Genomic DNA, 18,195 nt, shown 5'->3' on the forward strand with positions numbered 1-18,195 from the left:
ATGAGCTCCCCTCGGCCGCCTGCAGTACCCCTTTTCCACCAGCAGGTGGTGGCAGAGGGGCGCCCTCGGGCGTCACCGGGCATGAGCTCCCCTCGGCCGCCTGCAGTACCCCTTTTCCACCAGCAGGTGGCGGCAGAGGGGCGCCCTCGGGCGTTACCGGGCATGAGCTCCCCTCGGCCGCCTGCAGTACCCCTTTTCCACCAGCAGGTGGCGGCAGAGGGATCGCTCTCGGGCGTCACCGGGCATGAGCTCCCCTCGGCCGCCTGCAGTACTCGTTTTCCACCAGCAGGTGGCGGCAGAGGGGCGCCCTCGGGCGTCACCGGGCATGAGCTCCCCCCGGCCGCCCGCAGTACCCCTTTTCCACAAGCAGGGGGCGGCCTAACCCTAACCCTAACCTAACCCGGACCCCAACTCCAACCCCAACCCTAACCCTAATGGCGTCCCCCCGGCAACCGCACCCCGCACACTTGGTTCCCCCCTCATTTTAGTTCCCCCCGGTGTCCCCCGCAAAAGTGTCCCCCCAGAACCCGCACCCCGCACACTTGGTTCCCCCCTCCTTTTGGTTCCCCCTGGTGCGCCTTGCAAATTTGTCCCCCCGGAACCCGAACCCCGCACACTTGGTTCCCCCCTCATTTTGTTTCCCCCCCCCGGTGCGCCCCGCAAATGTGTCCCCCCGGAACCCGAACCCCGCACACTTGGTTCCCCCCTCACTTTGGTTCCCCCCCCCGGTGCGCCTGGCAAGTGTGTCCCCCCGGAACCCGCACCCCGCACACTTGGTTCCCCCCTCATTTTGGTTCCCCCCCCCCTTGGGGTCCCCCCAAGCCCCATGGACCACCCCCCTTGGTGCCCAACCCCCCGTCCTACCCGTGCCCACAGCAGCCGCTCACGCTCCGCCAGAGCCTCCCGCACCCGACGCTGCATCTCGGCCAGGTGGAGTCAGGCGCTGGGGGGGGGGAATAAATTGGGGGGGGGTCTGGGGGCGCATTTAGGGGGCGGAGGGGACTGGTTCTCACCTGTAGAACTCGGCGTCGAGCCCCCCCGGGGGCAGCTGCAGGGCCAGGATGCCTGGGGGGGTGCGGGGTGGACATGTTAGCACCGGGCATGAGCTCCCCTCGGCCGCCTGCAGTACCCCTTTTCCACCAGCAGGTGGCGGCAGAGGGGCGCCCTCGGGCGTCACCGGGCATGAGCTCCCCTCGGCCGCCTGCAGTACCCCTTTTCCAGCAGCAGGTGGCGGCAGAGGGGCGCCCTCGGGCGTCACCGGGCATGAGCTCCCCTCGGCCGCCTGCAGTACCCCTTTTCCACCAGCAGGTGGCGGCAGAGGGGCGCCCTCGGGCTTCACCGGGCATGAGCTCCCCTCGGCCGCCTGCAGTACCCGTTTTCCACCAGCAGGTGGCGGCAGAGGGGCGCCCTCGGGCGTCACCGGGCATGAGCTCCCCTCGGCCGCCTGCAGTATCCCTTTTCCACCAGCAGGTGGCGGCAGAGGGGCGCCCTCGGGCGTCACCGGGCATGAGCTCCCCTCGGCCGCCTGCAGTACCCCTTTTCCACCAGCAGGTGGCGGCAGGGGGGCGCCCTCGGGCATCACCGGGCATGAGCTCCCCTCGGCCGCCTGCAGTACCCCTTTTCCACCAGCAGGTGGCGGCAGAGGGGCGCCCTCGGGCGTCACCGGGCATGAGCTCCCCTCGGCCGCCTGCAGTACCCCTTTTCCACCAGCAGGTGGCGGCAGAGGGGCGCCCTCGGGCGTCACCGGGCATGAGCTCCCCTCGGCCGCCTGCAGTACCCCTTTTCCACCAGCAGGTGGCGGCAGAGGGGCGCCCTCGGGCGTCACCGGGCATGAGCTCCCCTCGGCCGCCTGCAGTACCCCTTTTCCACCAGCAGGTGGCGGCAGAGGGGCGCCCTCGGGCGTCACCGGGCATGAGCTCCCCTCGGCCGCCTGCAGTACTCGTTTTCCACCAGCAGGTGGCGGCAGAGTGGCGCCCTCGGGCGGCAACAGGCATGAGCTCCCCTCGGCCGCCTGCAGTACCCCTTTTCCACCAGCAGGTGGCGGCAGAGGGGCGCCCTCGGGCGGCACCGGGCATGAGCTCCCCTCGGCCGCCTGCAGTACCCCTTTTCCACCAGCAGGTGGCGGCAGAGGGGTGCCTTCGGGCGTCACCGGGCATGAGCTCCCCTCGGCCGCCTGCAGTACCCCTTTTCCACCAGCAGGTGGCGGCAGAGGGGCGCCCTCGGGCGTCACCGGGCATGAGCTCCCCTCGGCCGCCTGCAGTACCCCTTTTCCACCAGCGGGTGGCGGCAGAGGGGCGCCTTCGGGCGTCACCGGGCATGAGCTCCCCTCGGCCGCCTGCAGTACCCCTTTTCCACCAGCAGGTGGCGGCAGAGGGGCGCCCTCGGGCGGCACCGGGCATGAGCTCCCCACGTCCGCCTGCAGTACTCGTTTTCCACCAGCAGGAGGCGGCAGAGGGGCGCCCTCGGGCGTCACCGGGCATGAGCTCCCCTCGGCCGCCTGCAGTACCCCTTTTCCACCAGCAGGTGGCGGCAGAGGGATCGCCCTCGGGCGTCACCGGGCATGAGCTCCCCTCGGCCGCCTGCAGTACCCCTTTTCCAGCAGCAGGTGGCGGCAGAGGGGCGCCCTCGGGCGTCACCGGGCATGAGCTCCCCTCGGCCGCCTGCAGTACTCGTTTTCCACCAGCAGGTGGCGGCAGAGGGGCGCCCTCGGGCGTCACCGGGCATGAGCTCCCCTCGGCCGCCTGCAGTACCCCTTTTCCACCAGCAGGTGGCGGCAGAGGGGCGCCCTCGGGCGGCACCGGGCATGAGCTCCCCTCGGCCGCCTGCAGTACCCCTTTTCCACCAGCAGGTGGCGGCAGAGGGGCGCCCTCGGGCGTCACCGGGCATGAGCTCCCCTCGGCCGCCTGCAGTACCCCTTTTCCACCAGCAGGTGGCGGCAGAGGGGCGCCCTCGGGCGTCACCGGGCATGAGCTCCCCTCGGCCGCCTGCAGTACCCCTTTTCCACCAGCAGGTGGCGGCAGAGGGGCGCCCTCAAGCGTCACCGGGCATGAGCTCCCCTCGGCCGCCTGCAGTACCCCTTTTCCACCAGCAGGTGGTGGCAGAGGGGCGCCCTCGGGCGTCACCGGGCATGAGCTCCCCTCGGCCGCCTGCAGTACCCCTTTTCCACCAGCAGGTGGCGGCAGAGGGGCGCCCTCGGGCGGCACCGGGCATGAGCTCCCCTCGGCCGCCTCCAGTACCACTTTTCCACCAGCGGGTGGCGGCAGAGGGGCGCCCTCGGGCGTCACCGGGCATGAGCTCCCCTCGGCCGCCTGCAGTACCCCTTTTCCACCAGCAGGTGGCGGCAGAGGGGCGCCCTCGGGCGGCACCGGGCATGAGCTCCCCACGGCCGCCTGCAGTACTCGTTTTCCACCAGCAGGTGGCGGCAGAGGGGCGCCCTCGGGCGTCACCGGGCATGAGCTCCCCTCGGCCGCCTGCAGTACCCCTTTTCCACCAGCAGGTGGCGGCAGAGGGATCGCACTCGGGCGTCACCGGGCATGAGCTCCCCTCGGCCGCCTGCAGTACCCCTTTTCCACCAGCAGGTGGCGGCAGAGGGGCGCCCTCGGGCGGCACCGGGCATGAGCTCCCCTCGGCCGCCTCCAGTACCACTTTTCCACCAGCGGGTGGCGGCAGAGGGGCGCCCTCGGGCGTCACCGGGCATGAGCTCCCCTCGGCCGCCTGCAGTACCCCTTTTCCACCAGCAGGTGGCGGCAGAGGGGCGCCCTCGGGCGGCACCGGGCATGAGCTCCCCACGGCCGCCTGCAGTACTCGTTTTCCACCAGCAGGTGGCGGCAGAGGGGCGCCCTCGGGCGTCACCGGGCATGAGCTCCCCTCGGCCGCCTGCAGTACCCCTTTTCCACCAGCAGGTGGCGGCAGAGGGATCGCACTCGGGCGTCACCGGGCATGAGCTCCCCTCGGCCGCCTGCAGTACCCCTTTTCCACCAGCAGGTGGCGGCAGAGGGGCGCCCTCGGGCGTCACCGGGCATGAGCTCCCCTCGGCCGCCTGCAGTACCCCTTTTCCACCAGCAGGTGGCGGCAGAGGGGCGCCCTCGGGCGTCACCGGGCATGAGCTCCCCTCGGCCGCCTGCAGTACCCCTTTTCCACCAGCAGGTGGCGGCAGAGGGGCGCCCTCGGGCGGCACCGGGCATGAGCTCCCCTCGGCCGCCTGCAGTACCCCTTTTCCACCAGCAGGTGGCGGCAGAGGGGCGCCCTCGGGCGTCACCGGGCATGAGCTCCCCTCGGCCGCCTGCAGTACCCCTTTTCCACCAGCAGGTGGCGGCAGAGGGGCGCCCTCGGGCTTCACCGGGCATGAGCTCCCCTCGGCCGCCTGCAGTACCCGTTTTCCACCAGCAGGTGGCGGCAGAGGGGCGCCCTCGGGCGTCACCGGGCATGAGCTCCCCTCGGCCGCCTGCAGTATCCCTTTTCCACCAGCAGGTGGCGGCAGAGGGGCGCCCTCGGGCGTCACCGGGCATGAGCTCCCCTCGGCCGCCTGCAGTACCCCTTTTCCACCAGCAGGTGGCGGCAGGGGGGCGCCCTCGGGCATCACCGGGCATGAGCTCCCCTCGGCCGCCTGCAGTACCCCTTTTCCACCAGCAGGTGGCGGCAGAGGGGCGCCCTCGGGCGTCACCGGGCATGAGCTCCCCTCGGCCGCCTGCAGTACCCCTTTTCCACCAGCAGGTGGCGGCAGAGGGGCGCCCTCGGGCGTCACCGGGCATGAGCTCCCCTCGGCCGCCTGCAGTACCCCTTTTCCACCAGCAGGTGGCGGCAGAGGGGCGCCCTCGGGCGTCACCGGGCATGAGCTCCCCTCGGCCGCCTGCAGTACCCCTTTTCCACCAGCAGGTGGCGGCAGAGGGGCGCCCTCGGGCGTCACCGGGCATGAGCTCCCCTCGGCCGCCTGCAGTACTCGTTTTCCACCAGCAGGTGGCGGCAGAGTGGCGCCCTCGGGCGGCAACAGGCATGAGCTCCCCTCGGCCGCCTGCAGTACCCCTTTTCCACCAGCAGGTGGCGGCAGAGGGGCGCCCTCGGGCGGCACCGGGCATGAGCTCCCCTCGGCCGCCTGCAGTACCCCTTTTCCACCAGCAGGTGGCGGCAGAGGGGTGCCTTCGGGCGTCACCGGGCATGAGCTCCCCTCGGCCGCCTGCAGTACCCCTTTTCCACCAGCAGGTGGCGGCAGAGGGGCGCCCTCGGGCGTCACCGGGCATGAGCTCCCCTCGGCCGCCTGCAGTACCCCTTTTCCACCAGCGGGTGGCGGCAGAGGGGCGCCTTCGGGCGTCACCGGGCATGAGCTCCCCTCGGCCGCCTGCAGTACCCCTTTTCCACCAGCAGGTGGCGGCAGAGGGGCGCCCTCGGGCGGCACCGGGCATGAGCTCCCCACGTCCGCCTGCAGTACTCGTTTTCCACCAGCAGGTGGCGGCAGAGGGGCGCCCTCGGGCGTCACCGGGCATGAGCTCCCCTCGGCCGCCTGCAGTACCCCTTTTCCACCAGCAGGTGGCGGCAGAGGGATCGCCCTCGGGCGTCACCGGGCATGAGCTCCCCTCGGCCGCCTGCAGTACCCCTTTTCCAGCAGCAGGTGGCGGCAGAGGGGCGCCCTCGGGCGTCACCGGGCATGAGCTCCCCTCGGCCGCCTGCAGTACTCGTTTTCCACCAGCAGGTGGCGGCAGAGGGGCGCCCTCGGGCGTCACCGGGCATGAGCTCCCCTCGGCCGCCTGCAGTACCCCTTTTCCACCAGCAGGTGGCGGGAGAGGGGCGCCCTCGGGCGTCAACGGGCAGGAGCTCCCCTCGGCCGCCTGCAGTACCCCTTTTCCACCAGCAGGTGGCGGCAGAGGGGCGCCCTCGGGCGTTACCGGGCATGAGCTCCCCTCGGCCGCCTGCAGTACCCCTTTTCCACCAGCAGGTGGCGGCAGAGGGATCGCCCTCGGGCGTCACCGGGCATGAGCTCCCCTCGGCCGCCTGCAGTACCCCTTTTCCACAAGCAGGGGGCGGCCTAACCCTAACCCTAACCTAACCCGGACCCCAACTCCAACCCCAACCCTAACCCTAATGGCGTCCCCCCGGCAACCGCACCCCGCACACTTGGTTCCCCCCTCATTTTAGTTCCCCCCGGTGCGCCCCGCAAAAGTGTCCCCCCAGAACCCGCACCCCGCACACTTGGTTCCCCCCTCCTTTTGGTTCCCCCTGGTGCGCCTTGCAAATTTTTCCCCCCGGAACCCGAACCCCGCACACTTGGTTCCCCCCTCATTTTGGTTCCCCCCCCGGTGCGCCCCGCAAATGAGTCCCCCCGGAACCCGAACCCCGCACACTTGGTTCCCCCCTCACTTTGGTTCCCCCCCCCGGTGCGCCTGGCAAGTGTGTCCCCCCGGAACCCGCACCCCGCACACTTGGTTCCCCCCTCATTTTGGTTCCCCCCCCCCTTGGGGTCCCCCCAAGCCCCATGGACCCCCCCCCCTTGGTGCCCAACCCCCCGTCCTACCCGTGCCCGCAGCAGCCGCTCGCGCTCCGCCAGCGCCTCCCGCACCCGACGCTGCATCTCGGCCAGGTGGAGTCAGGCGCTGGGGGGGGGGAATAAATTGGGGGGGGGTCTGGGGGCGCATTTAGGGGGCGGAGGGGACTGGTTCTCACCTGTAGAACTCGGCGTCGAGCCCCCCCGGGGGCAGCTGCAGGGCCAGGATGCCTGGGGGGGTGCGGGGTGGACATGTTAGCACCGGGCATGAGCTCCCCTCGGCCGCCTGCAGTACCCCTTTTCCACCAGCAGCTGGCGGCAGAGGGGCGCCCTCGGGCGTCACCGGGCATGAGCTCCCCTCGGCGGCCTGCAGTACCCCTTTTCCACCAGCAGGTGGCGGCAGAGGGGCACCTTCGGGCGTCACCGGGCATGAGCTCCCCTCGGCCGCCTGCAGTACCCCTTTTCCACCAGCAGGTGGCGGCAGAGGGGCGCCCTCGGGCGTCACCGGGCATGAGCTCCCCTCGGCGGCCTGCAGTACACCTTTTCCACCAGCAGGTGGCGGCAGAGGGGCGCCCTCGGGCGTCACCGGGCATGAGCTCCCCTCGGCCGCCTGCAGTACCCCTTTTCCAGCAGCAGGTGGCGGCAGAGGGGCGCCCTCGGGCGTCACCGGGCATGAGCTCCCCTCGGCCGCCTGCAGTACTCGTTTTCCACCAGCAGGTGGCGGCAGAGGGGAGCCTTCGGGCGTCACCGGGCATGAGCTCCCCTCGGCCGCCTGCAGTACCCCTTTTCCACCAGCAGGTGGCGGGAGAGGGGCGCCCTCGGGCGTCACCGGGCAGGAGCTCCCCTCGGCCGCCTGCAGTACCCCTTTTCCACCAGCAGGTGGCGGCAGAGGGGCACCTTCGGGCGTCACCGGGCATGAGCTCCCCTCGGCCGCCTGCAGTACTCGTTTTCCACCAGCAGGTGGCGGAAGAGGGGCGCCCTCGGGCGTCACCGGGCATGAGCTCCCCTCTGCCGCCTGCAGTATCCCTTTTCCACCAGCAGGTGGCGGCAGAGGGGCGCCCTCGGGCGTCACCGGGCATGAGCTCCCCTCGGCCGCCTGCAGTACCCCTTTTCCACCAGCAGGTGGCGGCAGAGGGGCGCCCTCGGGCGTCACCGGGCATGAGCTCCCCTCGGCCGCCTGCAGTACCCCTTTTCCACCAGCAGGTGGCGGCAGAGGGGCGCCCTCGGGCGTCACCGGGCATGAGCTCCCCTCGGCCGCCTGCAGTACCCCTTTTCCACCAGCAGGTGGCGGCAGAGGGGCGCCCTCGGGCGTCACCGGGCATGAGCTCCCCTCGGCCGCCTGCAGTACCCCTTTTCCACCAGCAGGTGGCGGCAGAGGGGCGCCCTCGGGCGTCACCGGGCATGAGCTCCCCTCGGCCGCCTGCTGTACCCCTTTTCCACCAGCAGGTGGCGGCAGAGGGGCGCCCTCGGGCGTCACCGGGCATGAGCTCCCCTCGGCCGCCTGCTGTACCCCTTTTCCACCAGCAGGTGGCGGCAGAGGGGCGCCCTCGGGCGTCACCGGGCATGAGCTCCCCTCGGCCGCCTGCAGTACCCCTTTTCCACCAGCAGGTGGCGGCAGAGGGGCGCCCTCGGGCGTCACCGGGCATGAGCTCCCCTCGGCCGCCTACAGTACTCGTTTTCCACCAGCAGGTGGCGGCAGAGGGGCGCCCTCGGGCGTCACCGGGCATGAGCTCCCCTCGGCCGCCTGCAGTACCCCTTTTCCACCAGCAGGTGGCGGCAGAGGGGCGCCCTCGGGCGTCACCGGGCATGAGCTCCCCTCGGCCGCCTGCAGTACCCCTTTTCCACCAGCAGGTGGCGGCAGAGGGGCGCCCTCGGGCGTCACCGGGCATGAGCTCCCCTCGGCCGCCTGCAGTACTCGTTTTCCACCAGCAGGTGGCGGCAGAGGGGCGCCCTCGGGCGGCACCGGGCATGAGCTCCCCTCGGCCGCCTGCAGTACCCCTTTTCCACCAGCAGGTGGCGGCAGAGGGGCGCCCTCGGGCGTCACCGGGCATGAGCTCCCCTCGGCCGCCTGCAGTACCCCTTTTCCACCAGCAGGTGGCGGCAGAGGGGCGCCCTCGGGCGACACCGGGCATGAGCTCCCCTCGGCCGCCTGCAGTACCCCTTTTCCACCACCAGGTGGCGGCAGAGGGGCGCCCTCGGGCGTCACCGGGCATGAGCTCCCCTCGGCCGCCTGCAGTACCCCTTTTCCACCAGCAGGTGGCGGCAGAGGGGCGCCCTCGGGCGTCACCGGGCATGAGCTCCCCTCGGCCGCCTGCAGTACCCCTTTTCCACCAGCAGGTGGCGGCAGAGGGGCGCCCTCGGGCGTCACCGGGCATGAGCTCCCCTCGGCCGCCTGCAGTACCCCTTTTCCACCAGCAGGTGGCGGCAGAGGGGCGCCCTCGGGCGGCACCGGGCATGAGCTCCCCTCGGCCGCCTGCAGTACCCCTTTTCCAGCAGCAGGTGGCGGCAGAGGGGCGCCCTCGGGCGTCACCGGGCATGAGCTCCCCTCGGCCGCCTGCAGTACTCCTTTTCCACCAGCAGGTGGCGGCAGAGGTGCGCCCTCGGGCGTCACCGGGCATGAGCTCCCCTCGGCCGCCTGCAGTACTCGTTTTCCACCAGCAGGCGGCGGCAGAGGGGCGCCCTCGGGCGTCACCGGGCGTGAGCTCCCCTCGGCCGCCTGCAGTACCCCTTTTCCACCAGCAGGTGGCGGCAGAGGGGCGCCCTCGGGCGTCACCGGGCATGAGCTCCCACCGGGCGCCTGCAGTACCCCTTTTCCACCAGCAGGGGGCGGCCTATCCCTAACCCTAACCTAACCCGAACCCCAACTCCAACCCCAACCCTAACCCTAATGGCGTCCCCCCGACAACCTCACCCTGCACATATGGTTCCCCCCTCTTTTTGGTTCCCCCCCGGTGCGCCCCGCAAATGCGTCTCCCCAGAACCCGCACCCCTTCCATTTGGTTCCCCCCTTCTTTTGATTCCCCCCGGTGCGCCCCGCAAACTTGTCCCCCCGGAACCCGAAGCCCGCACACTTGGTTCCCCCCTCATTTTAGTTCCCCCCCCGGTGCGCCCCACAAAAGTGTCCACCCAGAACCCGCACCCCGCACATTTGTTTCCCCCCTTCTTTTGGTTTCCCCCGGTGCGCCCCGCAAATTTGTCCCACCGGAACCCGAACCCCGCACACTTGGATCCCCCCTCATTTTGGTTCCCCCCCCCGGTGCGCCCCGCAAAAGTGTCCCCCCGGAACCCGCACCCCGCACATATGTGTTCATTTATTTATTTTTTTATTTATTTGTCACCTATCCCTAGTTTACAGCATGTGGAGTGCAGATAAAAGAACTGCGGTGTTTCTACAAGCAAAATTTACCCTATTTTTGCCTCAGCTTTGAACATAGAAAGGACAATACAACCAAGAAAGTAAATGAAATATTTTCAACGGGAATTAGCACGAACCTTTCATTTACATATGAAGAAAAATCTAGGAGCGTAAGAAATTACACATCAAAAAAAAAAAAAGACGTAATAAGCAACGCGCGTGCACGGCCCCTGGCCGCCTGCAGTACTCGTTTTCCACCAGCAGGTGGCGGCAGAGGGGCGCCCTCGGGCGTCACCGGGCATGAGCTCCCCTCGGCCGCCTGCAGTACCCCTTTTCCACCAGCAGGTGGCGGCAGAGGGGCGCCCTCGGGCGACACCGGGCATGAGCTCCCCTCGGCCGCCTGCAGTACCCCTTTTCCACCAGCAGGTGGCGGCAGAGGGGCGCCCTCGGGCGTCACCGGGCATGAGCTCCCCTCGGCCGCCTGCAGTACTCGTTTTCCACCAGCAGGTGGCGGCAGAGGGGCGCCCTCGGGCGTCACCGGGCATGAGCTCCCCTCGGCCGCCTGCAGTACCCCTTTTCCACCAGCAGGTGGCGGCAGAGGGGCGCCCTCGGGCGACACCGGGCATGAGCTCCCCTCGGCCGCCTGCAGTACCCCTTTTCCACCAGCAGGTGGCGGCAGAGGGGCGCCCTCGGGCGACACCGGGCATGAGCTCCCCTCGGCCGCCTGCAGTACCCCTTTTCCACCAGCAGGTGGCGGCAGAGGGGCGCCCTCGGGCGTCACCGGGCATGAGCTCCCCTCGGCCGCCTGCAGTACCCCTTTTCCACCAGCAGGTGGCGGCAGAGGGGCGCCCTCGGGCGTCACCGGGCATGAGCTCCCCTCGGCCGCCTGCAGTACCCCTTTTCCACCAGTAGGGGGCGGCCTATCCCTAACCCTAACCTAACCCGAACCCCAACTCCAACCCCAACCCTAACCCTAATGGCGTCCCCCCGACAACCTCACCCTGCACATATGGTTCCCCCCTCATTTTGGTCCCCCCCCGGTGCGCCCCGCAAATGCGTCCCCCCAGAACCCGCACCCCGCACAATTGGTTCCCCCCTTCTTTTCGTTCCCCCCGGTGCGCCCCGCAAATTTGTCCCCCCGGAACCCGAACCCCGCACACTTGGTTCCCCCCTCATTTTAGTTCCCCCCCGGTGCGCCCCACAAAAGTGTCCCCCCAGAACCCGCACCCCGCACATATGTGTTCATTTATTTATTTTTTTATTTATTTGTCACCTATCCCTAGTTTACAGCATGCGGAGTGCAGATAAAAGAACTGCGGTGTTTCTACAAGCAAAATTTACCCTATTTTTGCCTCAGCTTTGAACATAGAAAGGACAATACAACCAAGAAAGTAAATGAAATATTTTCAACGGGAATTAGCACGAACCTTTCATTTACATATGAAGAAAAATCTAGGAGCGTAAGAAATTACACATCAAAAAAAAAAAAAGACGTAATAAGCAACGCGCGTGCACGGCCCCTGGCCGCCTGCAGTACTCGTTTTCCACCAGCAGGTGGCGGCAGAGGGGCGCCCTCGGGCGGCACCGGGCATGAGCTCCCCTCGGCCGCCTGCAGTACCCCTTTTCCACCAGCAGCTGGCGGCAGAGGGGCGCCCTCGGGCGGCACCGGGCATCAGCTCCCCTCGGCCGCCTGCAGTACCCCTTCTCCACCAGCAGGTGGCGGCAGAGGGGCGCCCTCGGGCGGCACCGGGCATGAGCTCCCCTCGGCCGCCTGCAGTACTCGTTTTCCACCAGCAGGTGGCGGCAGAGGGGCGCCCTCGGGCGTCACCGGGCATGAGCTCCCCTCGGCCGCCTGCAGTACCCCTTTTCCACCAGCAGGTGGCGGCAGAGGGGCGCCCTCGGGCGTCACCGGGCATGAGCTCCCCTCGGCCGCCTGCAGTACTCGTTTTCCACCAGCAGGTGGCGGCAGAGGGGCGCCCTCGGGCGTCACCGGGCATGAGCTCCCCTCGGCCGACTGCAGTACCCCTTTTCCACCAGCAGGTGGCGGCAGAGGGGCGCCCTCGGGCGGCACCGGGCATGAGCTCCCCTCGGCCGCCTGCAGTACCCCTTTTCCACCAGCAGGTGGCGGCAGAGGGGCGCCCTCGGGCATCACCGGGCATGAGCTCCCACCGGGCGCCTGCAGTACCCCTTTTCCACCAGCAGGGGGCGGCCTATCCCTAACCCTAACCTAACCCGAACCCCAACTCCAACCCCAACCCTAACCCTAATGGCGTCCCCCCGACAACCTCACCCTGCACATATGGTTCCCCCCTCATTTTGGTTCCCCCCCGGTGCGCCCCGCAAATGCGTCTCCCCAGAACCCGCACCCCTCACATATGGTTCCCCCCTCATTTTGGTTCCCCCACCCGGTGCACCCCGCATATGCGTCCCCCCCGGCAAACGCACCCCACACACTTGGTTCCCCCCTCATTTTGGTCCCCCCCCCCTTGGGGTCCCCCCAAGCCCCATGGACCCCCCCCCCTTGGCGCCCCCCCCCGTCCTACCCGTGCCCGCAGCAGCCGCTCGCGCTCCGCCAGCGCCTCCCGCACCCGATGCTGCATCTCTGCCAGGTGGAGGCAGGCGCTGGGGGGGGGAATAAATTGGGGGGGGGTCAATTTGGGGGGGGTCTGGGGGCGCATTTAGGGGGCGAAGGGGACTGGTTCTCACCTGTAGAACTCGGCGTCGAGCCCCCCCGGGGGCAGCTGCAGGGCCAGGATGCCTGGGGGGGTGCGGGGGGGGACATGTCAGCACCCCCCAGACCGAAACCCCAAAACCGCTGCCGTTGACCCAAAACCGCCGCCGTTGACCCCAAGGTGGCCGCTGGTGACACCGGTAGGGCCACCAGGCGCCCCGCGGGCCACTGGGAGCGGAAGACGGGCATGAAGCTGCTGGTGGACGGCGGCCACGCTAAAATGCTAGGTCAGCCGCGGGTTGGGGCTCTGGGGGGGGCACCCCATAGGGTCACAACCCCCCCAAAACCCCCCGGCCCCATAGAGACCCCCCCCCCAGCCACACAGATCCCACCCCAAACCCTGTAGGTGCTCCCCCAAACCCTACAGGCACCTTCTCCAGATGTTCCCCACAACCTCCCAGCCCCACAAGTACCCCCCCCTTGGCCCCATACAGCCCCCCCCGGCCCCATATGGCCCCCCCACCTTGCAGGCCGCCCGCCCGTGGTCGTAGTACACCTCCTCTATGGCCTGGAAGTAGAGGACGCCCTTCAGCTTCGTCTCCTCCTTGTCTGGGGGGGGGCAGAGATAGGGGGGTCACCCCATGGAACCACCTAACCCCCGACCACCCAACCCTGACCCCCCAACCCCCGACCCCCCAACCCTAACCCCCTAACCCTAACAGATATAACCCCCACCTTAACCCCCGACCCCCTTACCCCCCAACCCCCACCCGGCATGCTCTGGGCACCAAACATGGCCTCCCGGAAGCCCAGTGCCAGAAAACTACGCCTACCAGCATTCCCCAGGCAGCTGCCTTGACCAATCACAGGCCCAGTGTTCGAGAAATACATTTACCAGCACTCACTGGAACCCAAGCACTTACTGCCCTTTCAAAATAGACTCAAGCCCTAACACTAAAAAACTTCGAAACCCCTACAGGCCTAATCCAAACTGTTTACCACACTAAACCCCTGAAGTCCTATGCCTAAAAGCCCTTAGGACACTTAGGACGCTCAAAACCCAAACCCAAAACAATAGGATTCTCAAAGCCCTAAACAACAAGATTAGGACGCTTAAAGCCGTAACCCCAAAATTAAGATGCTCAAAACACAAAGCCAACCCAAAACACTAGGATGCTCAAAACCCTTACTCAAAACATCAGGACGCGCAAAACTCTAACCCAAAAATTCAGATGCTTAACACCCAAAGCCCTAACACAAAACATTAGGACGCTCAACACCGTAACCCAAAAAATTAGGACGCTCGAAACTCTAACCCTGGAGAACCTAACCTGAAAAAAAAAAAAAAAAAAAGGATCTTAACACACTAACCCTAAATAACTGACCAAAAATAAAACCCTAGGACCCTAACCCTAAAAAACATAGCGACACTCCATCCCAAAAAGAACTCTAAAACCCTAACACGCTAACCCTGAAACCCTTAAAACCCTGTTAAAACTCCAACCCAGTTATACACCAGTTACCTCCCTTAAAGGATATAGAGGAGCTCTCTCAGATACGGCAGTCCTACTTCTCATGAATGCATCCTTTAGGTGAGGAGGGGGAGAAGTAAAGCAAAGAACAACTCACGGGTTGAGATCAGGATAATTTAATTAAATGGAAATAATTATAATAATTAAATAAAGACTACCATGAACTAAACAATTTAACTAAGGGGAAATAAAAAGGGAAAGGGGAAAAGGGAAAATAAAAAGAAGGGAGGAAAACAAACAAACAAAATAAATGACAGCTATATGGAAGTGCAGAGGAAAGAAATTGCTCTCTACTTCCCACAAATGAGCGATGATTGACCACGTCCTTGATGCAAGGCCTCAACGCACGCAGCCGGTGTTCGAGAGGAGGACCGACGTCTTCTCAACGAGAGCCCACCCCTCCCCTCTTCTTCCTGTTTCCACCTTTTATTGCTGAGTGTGACATCCCATGGTATGGAATATCCCTTTGATTGGTTTAGGTCAGCTGCCCTAGTGATGTTTCTCTCCTCGCTTTTTGCCCATCCCCTAGGAGGGTTAGAGAAAGGCCCAATGCTGTGCCACTGCTGCTCAGCAGTAGACACAACACGGGTGTGATAACACTGCTGTTCCAGCTACAACTGCAGAGTACGGCACTGTATGGGCTGCTGCTGGGAAAGTTAACATTCCAGCCAGACCCAGCACACCACCAGAGGTGGATTGTTACGATATGGAGATGGTAGGTTATCCAACGGCTCCCGTTTATTATCTTTTTATTTTTCCTGTTCTTCTTCTTCTTCAAAATTTCTTACCTGCTTTTAGTGTAAATATTAAGGCTGTAAAAGGACATGAAGTCCTCCTGATCCATAATCCTGCATCATCACTTTCTTCCCGGCAGAAAGGTTCCTTCGAATTAACATGTGTATTTAAGGCCTGACAAATACAGTCTTCAAAGGATCCAAAAACGGGCCGAAAGACATGCGGTCTTAAAGGCTCCTTTGGCCATTCTATCACACAAGACTGAACCATTTTTTATTTACTTTTTACGTTACTGGGGCCTCTCTCGTTCCAGTTTCTAACTGTTATTCCTAATGGACTTTCTGGTGGTATGTCTGGTAATTTGCTCCCTTTCTTCTGGTCCCTGGTCTTCGGTTTTGTCTCACCCATCTAGGAATGTTACTCTGGCAATTCCCACAGCCCTTGGTTACCTTAATAAGAGTGTCTTAAAGAGGATTTAAGATCTATCACCCACCCACAAATTCTTTGGGAATCCCTTCGGTCCTTCACCGGCCAAGTCCCTCGCGGGAGATTGGAACCGTGGTAAAGAAGACCTCCACAATCGCTTCGGAACTAAATTCCGTCTCAGTCACACTCTTACACACACAGGCAACCAAAACCCATCCAACAGAACAGTATACGCTTTAAACACTTACGACTCCGTTGTCTTCATTCAGATCTTCACACGCAGAATTACGGGCAAAATATACTGCTGCAGCCAGCAAGGGAGCTGAAAAAAAATCAAAACCTTAGCTTACCTGTATTCAGGTTCAAGATGCCATTAGTCCCGACCAGACTCAAACAGCAACCACCAAATGCTGGGGCACCTCTCCTACATCAAATAAGATTCCAAGAACCAAAGCCCTCCTGGACAAGCCCCCTGGTGTCATACATGACTGGGTCCCAAACTGGATTGCAATTAAATTTTACAGTTTTTTAAATAAATAGAGGTAAACGAGAAGTTGCTCGCAAACAGATATACTGTGCCAGATGTCCTTCAGCAAGTGCCCAGAGGCAGACCGGATGTCTTTGCCAAAACAGTCCCATCAATGTATTAGTACACCCATGCACTGCCACGTTACCTGTCATCACTAACTGCCAGGCAGGACAGCTCCAGACCAAACACGTACACACACACAGGCACGCCACAAACACTACAAACAAAACACACAACACAAGGCACAAGAAAAAGTGACCCCCAAAAAGAAAGCCCTACAGCAACAGCAAGTCAGAACAGGTGCTCTGCACCAGACCCTACCAGAGACTCAAATGTCACGACACGCGACTGGAAGCAACTGCCAGAACTGGGATGATGGAGGCCTAAAAAGCCTGCCTTCAAGACAAGAGACCAGAAGGATGGGGACTGAAAACCCCCTAAGACAACTCTCAGGAAATCAATTCCCAAGCAAGAACTCCTGATGCGGCCCAGATGACTTCTGCAAGAGTGAGGATGGAAACAGACGCGATCTCAAACCGAGTATGATACACAAGACCTGAAACAGATCTGTATTTCAAGCAGCGACTGCAAGACAAGAAGTGCTCGGATCAGAGTCATGATGACAAAACAAGCATTGAGGCCCTTCAGCACAGCTACCGAGTCGCCTGCCTGGTCAGTCCAGTGTCAAAAGCCAGGAGGATATCAAGACCCGAGAAGCACAGAACAGACACTGCAGAAGCAACACTACAGGACAGACAAACTGAAGGAAACTGTCCTGCCTGGCACACGCACTCACGCTACAAAATAATCCCGCTGCTCCTATTAGCCTGGTGACCCAGCCACAAGCAGCCTGAACGTGACTCAGCCTCAACCACCCTCACAGTGGCACCAAGTCTATTCAGCCAGCAGGCACCACGCTGCTCTGGCTCACAGCTCCCATTAGCCACCCCGGATATGCAAATACCAGGTGCCCCCCAACTTAGCTCTCAGGTTGCTGCATGGTAAAGTCCCTCTGCCTCAAGAAATACACAGGCACCGATTGTCATCTTAGTCAACTGAAGGCTCATCATCAGCTGCAAAAACAGAGTACCAGCATTCACTAGCACACCGGCCACGATGCCCACCTTCTCCACGATGCTGACTACTGCTGATGCAACATACAGTTCTGCTCACCTCTTCCTCTCCGAATCCAAGCTCCAACAGTGCAGCCAGTATCATCCACACCACCTGGGAAAACAAAGGGATTAAATGTTCGTTGCATTCACAACAAGTCTACCAATGGTGTTTTATTTTGTTCTTCATTTGTGTGTGTGTGTGTTTGTTTTTTTTTTTTGTTTACCTGTTTGTTTTTTTGGGGGGGATCTGCTTTAGCTCAACAGAATGCAGAGTGCAGATGAGACCTGAGGTGTTTCTAAAAGCAACAATCCCCATGCTTTCGCTGAAGCTTTGAATATTAAAAGGACAATACAACCCAGCAAGTAACTGAAACTTTCTTAACTGGAATTAGCTCAAATTTTATTATTTTTTTTAAACTTAGAAAGAAAAATCCAAGAGCAGAACAGATTATACACCAACAAAATCAATTCCATTCCATCCCCAGAAAAAAATCACATACTCTCATCCCCTCCTGTACCTCAGCCGCTTGCCTGCCCCACGTGGCACATGCTTCCATCTCTTCTCGTTACCCACTTATAGCACCTCTAAAAGGCAAACTGGAGTTTTACTCTATTGGATGTAGGAAAATAACTGCAGTGACAACCGCACCCCAAAAACAACAGTTACCTCTGCTCATCACACACCAGAGTCACTGCAGAGGCAGCTTGGGTCGAGACGTCCTGCACTGCGAACTGCACGCTGCATTTCAGCCTGAACAAGGGAAAGACACAGGCAGAAGATAAACATTCAGCTGCCAGCAGTAGCACCCATCCCTCAACAACATAAGCAACCCCATCTTTACTTTTATCCTTTCAAAACAGCACTCCACTTGCCTCTGGACCTGCAAATTAGGTCCAAGCTTGAAAGGAGCGGCCAGCATCACCCACGCCACCTGGGAACACAAAAGGATACAATGACCGCGGTGCTTGCAAGAACCCACCTGCCACACTGCTCCTCTATCCCAATCAGCCTCACCTCGGACCCTCACAGGGAAACACCTGAGCGTCTTCCCTTCGCTTCAGATAAGGGATGACCAGGCTGGCAACACTCACCTTCCCTCAGAGCTCCATCACACGAGGATATCCCTTCCCTGTCCACGACTGCACACAAAGCACCTGCAGAGACAAGGGAAAAGCACACTCTGAGGCACCTCACAGCCACAGCGTACCTGCTGCAAGACCTCTCTCTTCCCAGCTCCGGTACTTCAGCTGCTCACCAGCTCTGAGATTGTTCACTCACAACACCACAGCAAGCTGCACCCGGGCCACACAACACACACTACACAAGCTACATTGCTTAAGACATATGAGCTGGAAC

The 18,195-nt window shown here is 63.0% G+C and overlaps 1 long non-coding RNA gene across 1 annotated transcript; it reads right to left on the bottom strand.

Annotated features, from left to right (window-relative positions):
* Window positions 1–14,131: 14,131 nt before the first annotated feature.
* Window positions 14,132–17,674, bottom strand: LOC137858725 (uncharacterized). The gene is made up of 2 exons (XR_011097955.1): window positions 16,848–17,674; window positions 14,132–15,516 (listed from the first exon to the last, which is right to left on the bottom strand). It is a non-coding gene; the product is annotated as an uncharacterized lncRNA (long non-coding RNA).
* Window positions 17,675–18,195: the final 521 nt, after the last annotated feature.

This window comes from Anas acuta, chromosome 6, assembly GCF_963932015.1.
Source record: "Anas acuta chromosome 6, bAnaAcu1.1, whole genome shotgun sequence".
Lineage (NCBI taxonomy): Eukaryota > Metazoa > Chordata > Aves > Anseriformes > Anatidae > Anas > Anas acuta.